This window comes from Camelus dromedarius, chromosome 12 (assembly GCF_036321535.1).
Source record: "Camelus dromedarius isolate mCamDro1 chromosome 12, mCamDro1.pat, whole genome shotgun sequence".
Taxonomy (NCBI): Eukaryota; Metazoa; Chordata; class Mammalia; order Artiodactyla; family Camelidae; genus Camelus; species Camelus dromedarius.
This window is the reverse complement of record NC_087447.1, coordinates 19,206,514-19,219,026: the sequence shown is the minus strand read 5'-3', so window position 1 is coordinate 19,219,026 and position 12,513 is coordinate 19,206,514. Positions and strand designations below refer to the sequence as shown.

At 36.2% G+C, this 12,513-nt stretch overlaps 1 protein-coding gene across 7 annotated transcripts in view; it reads right to left on the bottom strand.

Moving 5' to 3' along the window:
* The window catches only part of LRRC4C (leucine rich repeat containing 4C), a 1,085,469-nt gene that overhangs the window by 642,201 nt on the left and 430,755 nt on the right, over positions 1-12,513 (bottom strand). The gene's annotated exons all lie outside the window — the stretch shown is intronic.

Genomic DNA, 12,513 nt, shown 5'->3' with positions numbered 1-12,513 from the left:
AGATCAGAAGCCCTTTCAAAAGTTTTATCCTTCAGTAAGAATTCCCAGTGAGCTTCTGCATAAGGACAAGTGTGATCTGGGACGCAGCTCTTTCATCCCCTAATGTAAAATAAGCTTTTGTAAATTTTTATTATGAGGATGTATGTGTTAATGGTATATACACAGCCTTCTCAAACTCAAATTAATGCTAGTGTGTGTGTGGGTGGGCGGGTGTTCTGAATTTAAAAAGAGAGTGGATGTTTGCCAAATAAATATATAATGCTGGCATTAAGGCATAGACAAATTTGAAGAATTGTAGGCAAACATTCAAAAGAGAAAAAGAAATCTATTTGTAAAGTTAACAATTTATCTACTTTCTATTTGGGGGGGAATTTATACCAACAGTGTTTTCTAGAACTGTCTACAAGGTGCATTATGTTCCCTTTAAGCAAGTGTCTCTGAAGATGACATTCTTCCCTGGAGTTCCATTTTTGCATGAATCTTGAACTTACATCTTTGCTTCCACTAACTTTTTAAATATGAAGAAGAGATTGGCTTTTACAGATTTGTCACTAACATTGTCAGAAAGCCTTTGAGCATGAAGAGGAAACTGAGTTTGGAGAAATGCAGTGGCTGCCCGCGATGTTACACAGTAGCAGTTACACAGTAGTACCACATCCTGCTCTGCCTCCTGACATAGCCCTACCCTCAGTGATGAGTTAGACCCAAGATAAGGCACTATTTGTCTTTAATGGGTACAGTCCTCCTGAATTCCTGAATTTCTTTTTTTAGACCAATGTACATATAATACATCAACAATGTCCAAAAGGCATCAAAGTCAACTGGGAAATTCTCTTTCACCAATTTTTGTCTCTGCATCTACCACAATCGATGTCCAAAAAACAAACAAACAAACAAAAAGAACTGTCACCAGTTTCACCTGGTTTAGGATATATTCCTGAGTCACAATATTCTAACTCCTTCATGGAAGTTTAGCATTCTTCAAGCTACTCGTAAATCACTGGCCCTACAGAGAGGGACTAGCGTGTCCCCGTGTTCACTCTATCCAAGTCATACTGGTCAGTTTCAGTCACAGAAACTCAGTCAGAAGGGGCCTAAAAACTAAAGTTCATGGATTCCAGCTCCAACAGGGATTTTACAGCTTTACCATGCTTTAGCATTTAAACTTGTGCAGGTAAATCTTAGCTAAGTCTCAGTTTCTTCCTCTATGAAATTAAGACAATAATAGTCCTCAATTCATAGGGTTATTGAAAGGATTAATAACTCATAAGGTTATGTAAAGCGGCTGGCCCCTTCCTACACTTCACATTCAGTTTAAATGTCAGCTCCTCTGAAAATTCTTCCCTAATTACCTTATTTAAACTGGTCTTTCTGTTATTCTTTTTAACCCATCATCCTGCTTACCTTCTTTATAACATAATCTGTGATAAATGATTTTGTTCATTTGCTCATTAGTTTGCCCTCTGCCTCCCCCATCAATCCGTAAGTTTTGTGAAGTCTAGGCCTGCCTGTATCCTCAAAACCAAATGCAATGCTGGGAGAATGCTTCACATAAAACAAATATTAACAAATGAACAGTGTGCAGTAATAAGCTGATATATGTTTATAATCATTACAACATAGAAATATGCACATTTCATGTAGATGTTATCCTTTTCAATAATGGTATTTAGTTTATTTCAAACAACTTCACATTTAATTTTCACATGTTTGAAAGACACAAGAAGCTAGACAGAAATATTATCAGACTAAGACTTGGAAAATTTGATTTGGAAAACAATGACCACTTTACTAAAAACTGTGTATAAGCCATCTCTTTAGTGCTTAAAGCCTATCCAAAACACCCCTGCAAAGGGCTCATGCACCACTGCTGGCTGACCTCTAGTGACAGGACCATTACAGTTTTATGACGCAGTCTCCTGCACTTTTAGACTGCTCAGATTACTAGAAAATCTTCCTTGTGTTGAACGGAAATCAGTATCCTGGAAGCAAGCATTCACTTTGGACCACTTCAATCCCAAAGAATGCAAAGAACATTGCTAATTATCATTCCTATATTGCCCCCTTATTAAAATAAAGACATCTTTCAAATACTCCTAGATTTTTCTCTTCTCCAGGTTAATTAAATCCACTGCAGCCAAGTTTAACCACATGTCCATATTTGTGTTCATATTTGTAGGACGCGTTCGGCAGATAGGTCACACGTTCAGAATCATAACATAGTGAAAATGTTAAAGGAGAACATTTTACTTTTTATAATTATTTCTGGGCCCACAAAGTACTTTCACATTCCTAAACTAATGAGATAGCATCTTGGTTGCATGCCCCTCAATGCATTGCTTATGGGGCTTCAGGTAGGAACAGTTCTGAGCTAAGCATAATAAATGTTATATATTTTTGTCTTGAGAAAGGTATACCTTTGTTTCCCCCATGCTGATACAATGAACTGCGTTTAGGTTTTTCCAAATCCATTAATGGCTAGCTTCCAGTTTACTTCTCACAGGAAACTCTGATGATTCCATTCATTCATTTATCTCAGAGAAGCCCACACGTGGATATGACACTTAGACCTCGGTGGTAGGCAGAAAAATGCAACCTCCCAAATGTCCATGTCCTAATTTGTTACATTATATGGAAAAGGGTTTCATTTATTTATTTATTTATTTATTTTGCAGATATGATTTAAGTTAAAAACCTTGAAATGAGGATATTATCTTGGATTATCCAGACGGGTCCAATCTAATCAAATGAATCCTTATGCTCATCAACACTATTGGCCTAGAGCTTTCTTTTTTGGTAGTTTCTTTGTCTGGCTTAGGTATCAGGGTGATATGATATCACTTATATGTGGAATCCAAAAAAAAAAAAAAAAAAAAAAGGCCAAATGAACTTATTTACAAAACAGAAACAGACTCACAGACACAGAAAACAAACCTATGGTTACCAGGCGAGGAAAAGGGTGGAAAAGGATAAATGGGGAGTTCAAGATTTTCAGGTACTATTATACATAATATAAATAAACAAGTTTATACTGTATAGTACAGGAAACTATATTCAGCATCTTGTAGTAACCTATAACGAAAAATAATATGAAAACAAATACAAGTACGTATATGTAAGACAGAACTATTATGCTGTGCACCAGAAATTGACACAACATTATAAACTACTATACTTCAATTTAAAAAAAAAGAACCACGTTATAGGAATCACATAGCTGCTCTCCAAACTTCTACAGCTATATTAATCAAATGGTTGATTGAGATATTGACATAAAGGTAGAAAAATAAATCAATGGAGCAGAATAGAGAATCTACATATAGTCCCATAGATATACAGTTAATTGGCTTTTGACAAAAATGTTAAGGCTATTCAATAGAGAAGAGAAAAGCCTTTCAAAAAAGTACGCTGGAAAAAACACAGTACTACATGTATGATAACAAACACAGTATTCATATCTCATACCATACATAAAAATCAAAGACTTATTCATAAAGGCTAAAATCCTAAACCACTGGAAGAAAATCAAAAAAAGCATCTATCTAAACTTACAGGATGATAATATTTCCCAGACAGGAAAAAAAAAAAAAACTGTAATAGAAACAAGAAAACTTAAAAACTAGATTTTATCAAGAAAAATCATGTATCCTTAATCACTTCAGTACATAAAATAGCAGTGCATCATAACAGTAAAATTCTCAACATGAGAAGACATATAACAACAACAACAAAAAGATAAAACAAATAATTAAAAGTGGAAGAGAAAGGCAGAAGAATGTGCTGGAGAGATTCAGAGTGTGGGAAGGACTTGACCTGCCGTCGGTGGCTTTAAAGGTGGGGAAGACCACCAGCCAGGAAACATGAATAGCCTCAGGGAGCTGAGAATGACCCTGAGCTGACAGCCAGCAAGGAAACAGGGATCCCAGCCCTCCAACTGCAGGGAACTCAATTTTAATTAGCAAAGAAACAGATCCTCCCCTAGAGCCTCCAGAAAGGGATGCAGTCTTCCTGACACCTGGATTGGAGACCTGTGGTCAGACTTCCAGCATATAGAATTACAAGACGTTAACTTGATTGTGTTAAGCCACTAACTTTGTTTTCATTTGCTACATCAGCAATGAAAAACGAATACAATCTGGATCTTTGTAAATGAGCACCGATGTTCTAAGGGGGATATAGTTCAGTATGCTGTAGGTCCAGCAAAAACTGCATTCTTGGAATCCTCTATTCTGTGCTACTCCGTACAAATATCCTAAAACCCACTGCTTCCTGAAGACAAATGGCTCAGCTTCTCACTTGGTACAACAAATTCAAAGTTGGGGGGTTCTCTTAATTATCAGGGATTTTGCAGACCAGTTTCGTACATTGCAAAGCAATTTTATTTTTACTTTAGGGGAGAGAAGGGTAGGTATATGTGATTCAACACTTAAGAACAATAAATTAACCTCTTCTGTTTCTCTGTCCCTCTCATTTCTTTTTCCCTTCTTCCCTCCCCAAACCCATCACCACACTATTCCAGTTTTCAGATTTTTGGAGTACAGATAATGAGTACCTTTCAATGAAAATTTTACACTGTTTAATGAGAATATATTTGTCCCCTAGAAAAATGACTGATTGCTCTCCTTACCGAGGATTGTTGTTGTAAGATTGAATACGCTATTTCTGCAACCCCAGCTATTATCTTTGTAGAGTTGTGTGATCAGTGTTTACTACTCATGTGATGATATTTGCAACTGAGGAAGAATAAAGTTGCTATTGGTTAAGAAAAGTCCAAAACTCAGTGAGCCTTTAGTGCTATTGCCTTTGGATAGTTCCTGACAGTTCATTTAATTTAACAAATGTTTACAGAGTACCTATTTATTTTTATCAAGCCAAAAAATACGATAAAAAATGGTGTTGCCCTCTTGGAAAATATAGCCTGGCATTCTTCTCAAAAATAAAGTGTGGATGGGAATGAGAATGTAGCAGTCACTAGTACTGTTCACTCAGTATTTCTAGTTTTTCCTGCAGACATGTAGTAGGATCGCACATCCCTACCCCTCTGAAGTTAATTATGGCCACGTATGTTGTTTTGTCCATTAACATGTAAAGGGAAGTCACATAGGTCACTTTTGGGTGGAGGAGGTAATATTTAGTGTGCAATACTGATGCTCCTGTTTGTCTCCTTCAGCAAACATGGAAGCATAAAGATGAAACATTTCTCAGCCAGCAGTCCTGAATAATGTGTGACCTTGGCTTAGCGGACAACAATAGTGAAATTGTTAAAGGAGACAGAAAAGATGGTAACCTCTCTTACATAACAGCAAAGCATTTGGTGAAGATGTCACCTTACTCCATAGAACTCATAAACTTGTATCTTTAGGGAAGAAATTAGACTCTAGAATGTTAATTCTCTGTGTTTATGTTTAGCAAACCTCTAGGAAAAAAGAAAAAGAAATGAACTCAGAAAATAATCAACCCACTAATAATTAGTAATTATAGAGAATAAAGACAGTCCACGAATTCAAGGGTTTGCAGCATAAAAATATAAAACAAGAGAAACAAGAAGACCTTCAAGGGCAAAGTTCATTAAAACTCAGGCTGTAAGTAGGGATCCAATCAAAGCATGACCAGCACACCCACTGTTAAAAGCCCTGACGTGACGACGGAGTCAGAGTAGGGATTTAGCTGCCCTGTGATTCATTTCAATTAGTCACGGTGGCTATGGAATTAGAGACAAAGACTGTTGTTCTCTCACTGAAACCTCGTAAGCTCTAGGTGCCCATGATTCAGCCTAGAAAGAGAAAGAAGAGGAAGCCAAAGAAATGTGGCAAAAGCTAAGTAACACGCCTTAAAAAGCACCACTAGAGTAGCTAACAGCACAGGGATTCAAATAAGCAAGGAATCAACTAAGCCTTTGAGACAAAGATTTACGCTCGACATTTTAAAAAGGCCCTTGGGGTAGAAAGTGGGTTGAAAAAGCTGCTCATCTCTCCTAGGAGAGCATATTTTCCAACGTACATTTTGGATGCAACCAAGAATGATGGCAAAAAAAGTACAATATTTGAAAAGGACAAACCAAAAGAACAGAAACTGGAAATTCATGAACAGAGGAACACCTCCAGTAGAGCAGACTTATAGCTTATATCTAATCAAAGAACGTATCCAGTCCTCCAGAAGTGTTTATTCCCATTACCTACCAGCTGTGAGAGGGACCTATCATCTGCCCAGAGAAACAAAACCCACAGGATATGTGTGTGTGTGTGTGTTTATTGTCCCATGGACCATATACATTTTCTCTCTATATATATTAACCTTGGTGTTCTGTCTGCCTGAGGAATGTGCTGCCTGTTAGAAGGTGGACTAATGCTTGTGGAGATCATTGGATATTATCTTTTATCTATTCAAATGTGATCTTTTTAAAATGAAGACCTTGCTCTGTCAGGAATATTTGCAGTTCCAGTCCAAAGACAGACGGCAGGCAGAATTCCTCCTCACTCAGGAGAGGTCAGTCTTTGTTCGATGAAGGTCTTCAACTGGTTGAATGGCCCACTCACATCGTGTAAAGTAATCTGCTTTACTGAGTCTATTCACTTAAATGTTAATCTCATCCAAAAATAATCTTCCCAGAAACATCCAGAATAACATTTGATCAAATATCTAGGTAGTGTGGCCCAGTCAAGATGACAAATAAAATTAACTATCACAGAGTTATTTGAGTATCTGGTGACTAGAGGAAGGTCCACAAATATTTAGTTTTTTTTTTTTTTCCCCTCCTATGTCCTATCTTCATTCCTCCTCAGACTCAGATTCTTCTGTCATCCTCTCTCACTTATAAATTGTAAGTAACTACCCTGGGCCCACTCAATTTCACTTTCCCACCCTCAAGCTCCCATGAAGTTTCACAATACGTGTGAAATTAGGTGACTTGCCTTGACCAGCGAAATACCAGCAGGTTTATCACCTCACTTCTGGCTGGAGATTAACAAGCCAGGACAAGACTGTTGTTCTTTTTTCCTTATCCTAGAAAACCATGAAAGGTCCAGGGAGGATCTGCTCCCTCACCCTGGACTCTGGACTGAAGACAATGAGGAGCAAAGCCCTTGGCTAACAAGCAGTCATTACATGAAACACACGAGAAGGAACTCGTGCTTTTTTTTAAGCCATTGAGATGGTTGGGTTATTTGTTCCACAGCATTATCTAGTCTATCTTGCATTAGAATGAGAACATAACAAGACAGAATGTATACCAAGAGCAATATTATCTTAGGAAGTGATGTCATATGAAATACATAGAGCTAAGTGTTTGGGTTTGGACAAACTTCTGCTAAATTTTGAGACTTTCCCTTTCAAGCTGTGTGACTCAGGTAAAAAATTACTCAGTTCCTCTGACCATTGGTTTTTATTACCTGTGAACCAGAGATAATTATGCATTTCTTGAACTTTTACTATATGATGGGTATTATTTTAGGCACTGGGAAAATAAAGATGAACAAAATGGATGCTGAAACAAAAAAATGATATGTCTATTGACAAAAAGAACATAAGGTAAGTAAATTCTTAGTCCAACACTTCAAGCACTGTAGCCGATAAATGTATCTGATTTCCTTTAAGCTCTTACTTTCATGTAGAAAGATCCTAACCTTCACTGTTAACAGTGCTGATACCACCTGCTAACAGGTGGCTTAAAAAAGAAAGTTAAAATCTAAGTTATTTTTCCTTTAATCAACCTAAATGCCGACAACCAGTCAGACTGGAGTTTCACTAAATTGCATGTTTGCTTTGGCATTCAGTACAAATGCCAAATTCATCACAAGTCTCCAAGGGAAGAGATTGCTTTCCAGCAGGCGTGAGGCTTACTGGGGAGAATGCCATCTCTCCTTCTCCCCTGTGACCTCCACGTTCTACACTATGTTCTTTCCTCTTCGTGTGTCCTCAGTAAACACAACCCAGATGGGGTCATGAGTACACAATTAACTAACTAACTAACTAACTAACTAAATAAATAGATAAATAAATAAATAAAATAGATAATAAATGTATGGAAAATATTAATGCTCATTAAGGATGAAGAAAAATCAAATTAATAATAGGAGAGCACTGTCATGTGCTATAGAATGAACGTCTGTGTCCGCCCTAATTCACATGTGGAAATCCAATCCCCAAGGTAATGGTATTTGGAGGTGGGTCTTTGGGAGGTACTTAAGTCATGAGGGTGAAGCCTCCATAATGGGATTAGCCTCCTTATGAGACTCCAGAGAGCTTCCTCTCATCCTCTGCCACATGAAGACACAGAGAAAGGACAGCTATTTATGGACCAGGAAGAGAGGGCTCACCAGACACCCAAATTGTTGGTTCCTAGACCTTAGACATCCAGTCTCCAGAACCATGAGAAATAAATGTTTGCTGCTTAAGCCACCTGATCTATGGTATTTTGTTAGAGCAGCCCAAATGGACTAAGATATCTGATTGGTAAATATTAAAAAAATTATTGAATCACTCTCCTATATTGCTAAAAACTTTATTTGGATATACAGGTGGGCTGTAAAATGCTCAAATTATATGTGTCTGCTACCCTAATATTTTACTTAGGGGGAATTTATTCAACTAAAATATTGAAGGACAGCCCCCAAATTTATGTGCGTGTTCATCCTGGCACTTTCCTGGCAATATAACTTTGGATACAATATACTTTAACATCAGAGTATTAGCTAAATACATCAAGATACAAGTCTACAAAGAAACACCACACAGAATTAAAAAAAAAAATTACACACATACTTACTAAAAGGAAAAAAATATTTACAATAAATTAAAAACTGAGATATGTACATAGAGAAAATATTTGAATGCATCTGTGCATCCGTGATAATGAAAGTTACGTTTAGCAAGAGTGTCATGAGTGTTCAAGTCTTTATGTTTTCTGTGCTTGCTGTGCTATTTCTAAAGTGAATGTGCATTGCTGCTTTATAAAATAAAATTTGTCAAAAATAAGGGGATTTTGGTGAAAGTAAAACCTAGCTTATATCTATGTTAGAACAGGCATTGGCCATTAATGATATCATCAGACATTTAGTCCTTACCAGAGGTAAGATAATGTGGACCTGCTGGTGGCTGATCAATTTATGTCACCAACGAAAATCACAGATGATTTTTTTAAGTTGCTACGAAAGACATCCTGAGTACACTAAAAATTCTAGGTGCTTTCAAGAGTTGCAAGAACGCAAAGTATACATGTCAATGCTATACATGCTGAGTTAAAAATGAACGAAATCCAACACTTCTTTCTTTGCAATGACTCATTAGAGAGCTGATTTTCCTATCATGTTATTACAGTCTCTCTGGCAGTCAAAAATGGATTAATAGCAAAGGGAATATTGATTAAAATGTAATTTCTACTGTTGTAACTAAGTGATGTCTTTGCCTGCAAGTGGGAAGTACTCAGAGGCATTTTTTGACATATTTTAGCTCACTTTGGTGTTCCACCCAGAACTTGATTTTGGCTGAATTACTGGGAGAAGCGGTATGTGTATTAGGCCACTATGCAATCATTTTCAAAAAGAAGATGCTATCTCAGAGGGAGGATAATATTTTCATTTACTTTTAATACTTTTTCCTAAAATCAACATAAACATTTTTTTCTTTGTAAGTTGACCCAAAACATACGTGACTTCAAATATTATTTAAAGATTTAAAAGGGAAATATGGTATAAATATTTTCTTAAAAACACTGTAAATGAAGCAGTGGAATTAACCACTTTCTTTTTGTTTCACTGTCTCAATTTTACAGGATTTTTTTCTAGCAATTTTCATGGACTTCCAGACAGCATTTAAGGGAGGAGGTATAATCTTTCTTTCAGAATTCATTGCCACATTCGTGCACATGCGCACACACACACACACACAAAATCACCAATGTCTGGTAATCTAATCTCCAAAATTAAAATATTAAGGTAACATGGGCTCCTAGCTATTTTATGAATCATATAAAAGAAAAATATTCTGAAAATTAAACTGCTTTGCACTTTAATAAAATGTGCTTCATTGTTAGAGTTGGAAATTTTTTTTTAAAACATGCATCTTAGAATTAATGAAATGTGCTAATTCACTATATGGAATTAAGTGCGTATCAAAGAATGTCATTATCATTGAAGCAATCTATCTTTAAAATTGCATTAAGTATCTGTTTCATTAAATAATCAGTAACATTTATTGAACATTAACTCGGTGGCAAGAATTTTTTTTAAAAGATGTCTAGAAGTAATTATTATAAAACTATGTAGGAATTTGGAAAAATTCTTGGCTTATGGATGCAAATATTGTTTGTGCACTAAGATTAAAACCATATAAATTATCTTTTTGTTTCGTTTATAGTTTCCAAACATTATATGGTATCATTTACCTGTGAAATCTAAAAAAAATGACACAAGTGAAATTGTTTACAAAATATAAACACACTCACAATATAGAAAACAAACTTATGATTACTGGAGGAAAGAGGAGAGGGATACATTTAGAGTTCAGGATTTGCAGATGCTAACTACTGTATATAAAATAGATAAACAACAAGGCCCTACTGTATAGCACAGGGAATTATATTCAACATCTTGTAATAACCTATATTGAAAAAGTGTGTGTGTGTGTGTGTGTGTGTGTGTATATATGCATAATTTAATCACTATGCTGTACTCCAGAAACTAACACAACATTATAAATCAACAATACTTCAATAAAAACAAAACTATATAAGAAAAGTGAGGTCAATGTACTAAAATTATAAGAGTTCTACGTTCGAGTTATAAACTTATTTTTCTCAATTTCTCAAACTTTCCATATAGGTCTACAATTGCTTTGATAGTTTCGAAGTGGCAACCAAATTTCAAATATTCAAATGCTGTGGAAATGTTTTGGTGGGAGATTATATATAGTACTAAGTTTACTATCAGAAACTGCCTCTCTCCTTTGAACTAGACATTAAAAAAGGTTTGGGGCTAACTTGTATAATTAAATAAAAGAAGCATATTTCTCATTTGAGTTTTTCTCAGATGAAAGAGATCCTATTCTGTTGCTTTTAGACATTTCCTCTTTAAAAACACAAATAATAAAAGCAAATCATTAGAAAAAAACTCTGACTTGTTGAATGCCAACAGTATCAATATAGCCAAGCTTCTCTTTTGTAAATATGGCCACTCACACCAAATTTACGCCTTTGTCAAGGTCCAAAAGATCTCACCTACTGGCCCCATCAGTCAATTAACCTTCTAAAAGGAAACATTAAATTGGTGAAAGTTTGATTTGCATATCCTGGCACATCTAGTACAACTTCGGTGCTGTCCATCCACACACAAAAAAAGACAAAGTACACCCAACATGGTATCACCTCCTAATAATTCAGTTATTGATTATATTTTAGGGGCCAATCTAAATGTAGAAGGAAACAACAAACATTGCTAATGCAATATTTTCTCATATTTTCTCAGGACCTCTTTCTGTATTGACACTTAGTTCATGCCTATTACTTAAATACTTACACTGAGTTTGCTGTTCACCAGTATTAGTGATCAGATTAAAAAGTTGTAGTCAATATGATGTTAATTAAAGAATCTCAAAAAGAGACATTATACCAGAGTTCTGATAAACAATAACTGGCACACTCAGATTAAGGTAATTTGAAGAGGGTATATTTTAAAAGGGGCTATTTACAAAGAGGTAAACAGGATGCAGAGAAGCCAGGATGCAGAACTCTAAGCTAGTAAGAAGAAAGGAGTTAAGATCTCTCGGTGACAAGAGAGTGGAAGACAAGGCCGTTTATGCAGACGGCATCTACATATTTCATGTACAGAAGGCAGCCTTGAAAAACACAGACCTGAACAGATCCAGCCAGCTTGAGATGAACTTACAGAGAAGGATCCTGTGGAATGAACACCTCGATCTCATTCTTCCTTTCTTATTGTCTCTTGCTGGGGCTTCCTGCTGGCCAAAAGGGGACTAGAGCCCAGTGATCAAGGCATTGATATAGTAGGTCAGCCTCCAAAACAGAGTGACACAGGGGGAGCAAATAAAGGATGTCCACCTGAACAGCTGCATGGAACCCAGAGAATAGAACTGGGGGTCCTTCTCGGTTAGTGTCTCTGACACATCCCGTACAGAATTAGCCCAATGCACATACCAAATAATTACAGAAGAGGCATAGATCATGCAGTCATCCAAATTACTGAATTAGAGACAGAGAGACCTCCCAAATTAAGTGATTATCAATAAACCTTTATGGTTTCCCTGAATTGACACCATATCTAAATTTTTTAAATGTTACAGCTTTGGGAATTATTTAGGTTCTGCTGAGGTCTCCATGACAAACAACAGTCCTCTGTGTGAGCATCACATAAGCAATAGAATTCAAATTTTAAATCTGTGTGAGGGTCACACGCAAGACTTTTTGCTGGGAGAAAGCAACTTAAATCCACCATATTTTCTTAAAAAAGGTATTTCTCTTTATATAAAGTTACAACTAAACAGGAAACAGAAAAGTTAAAC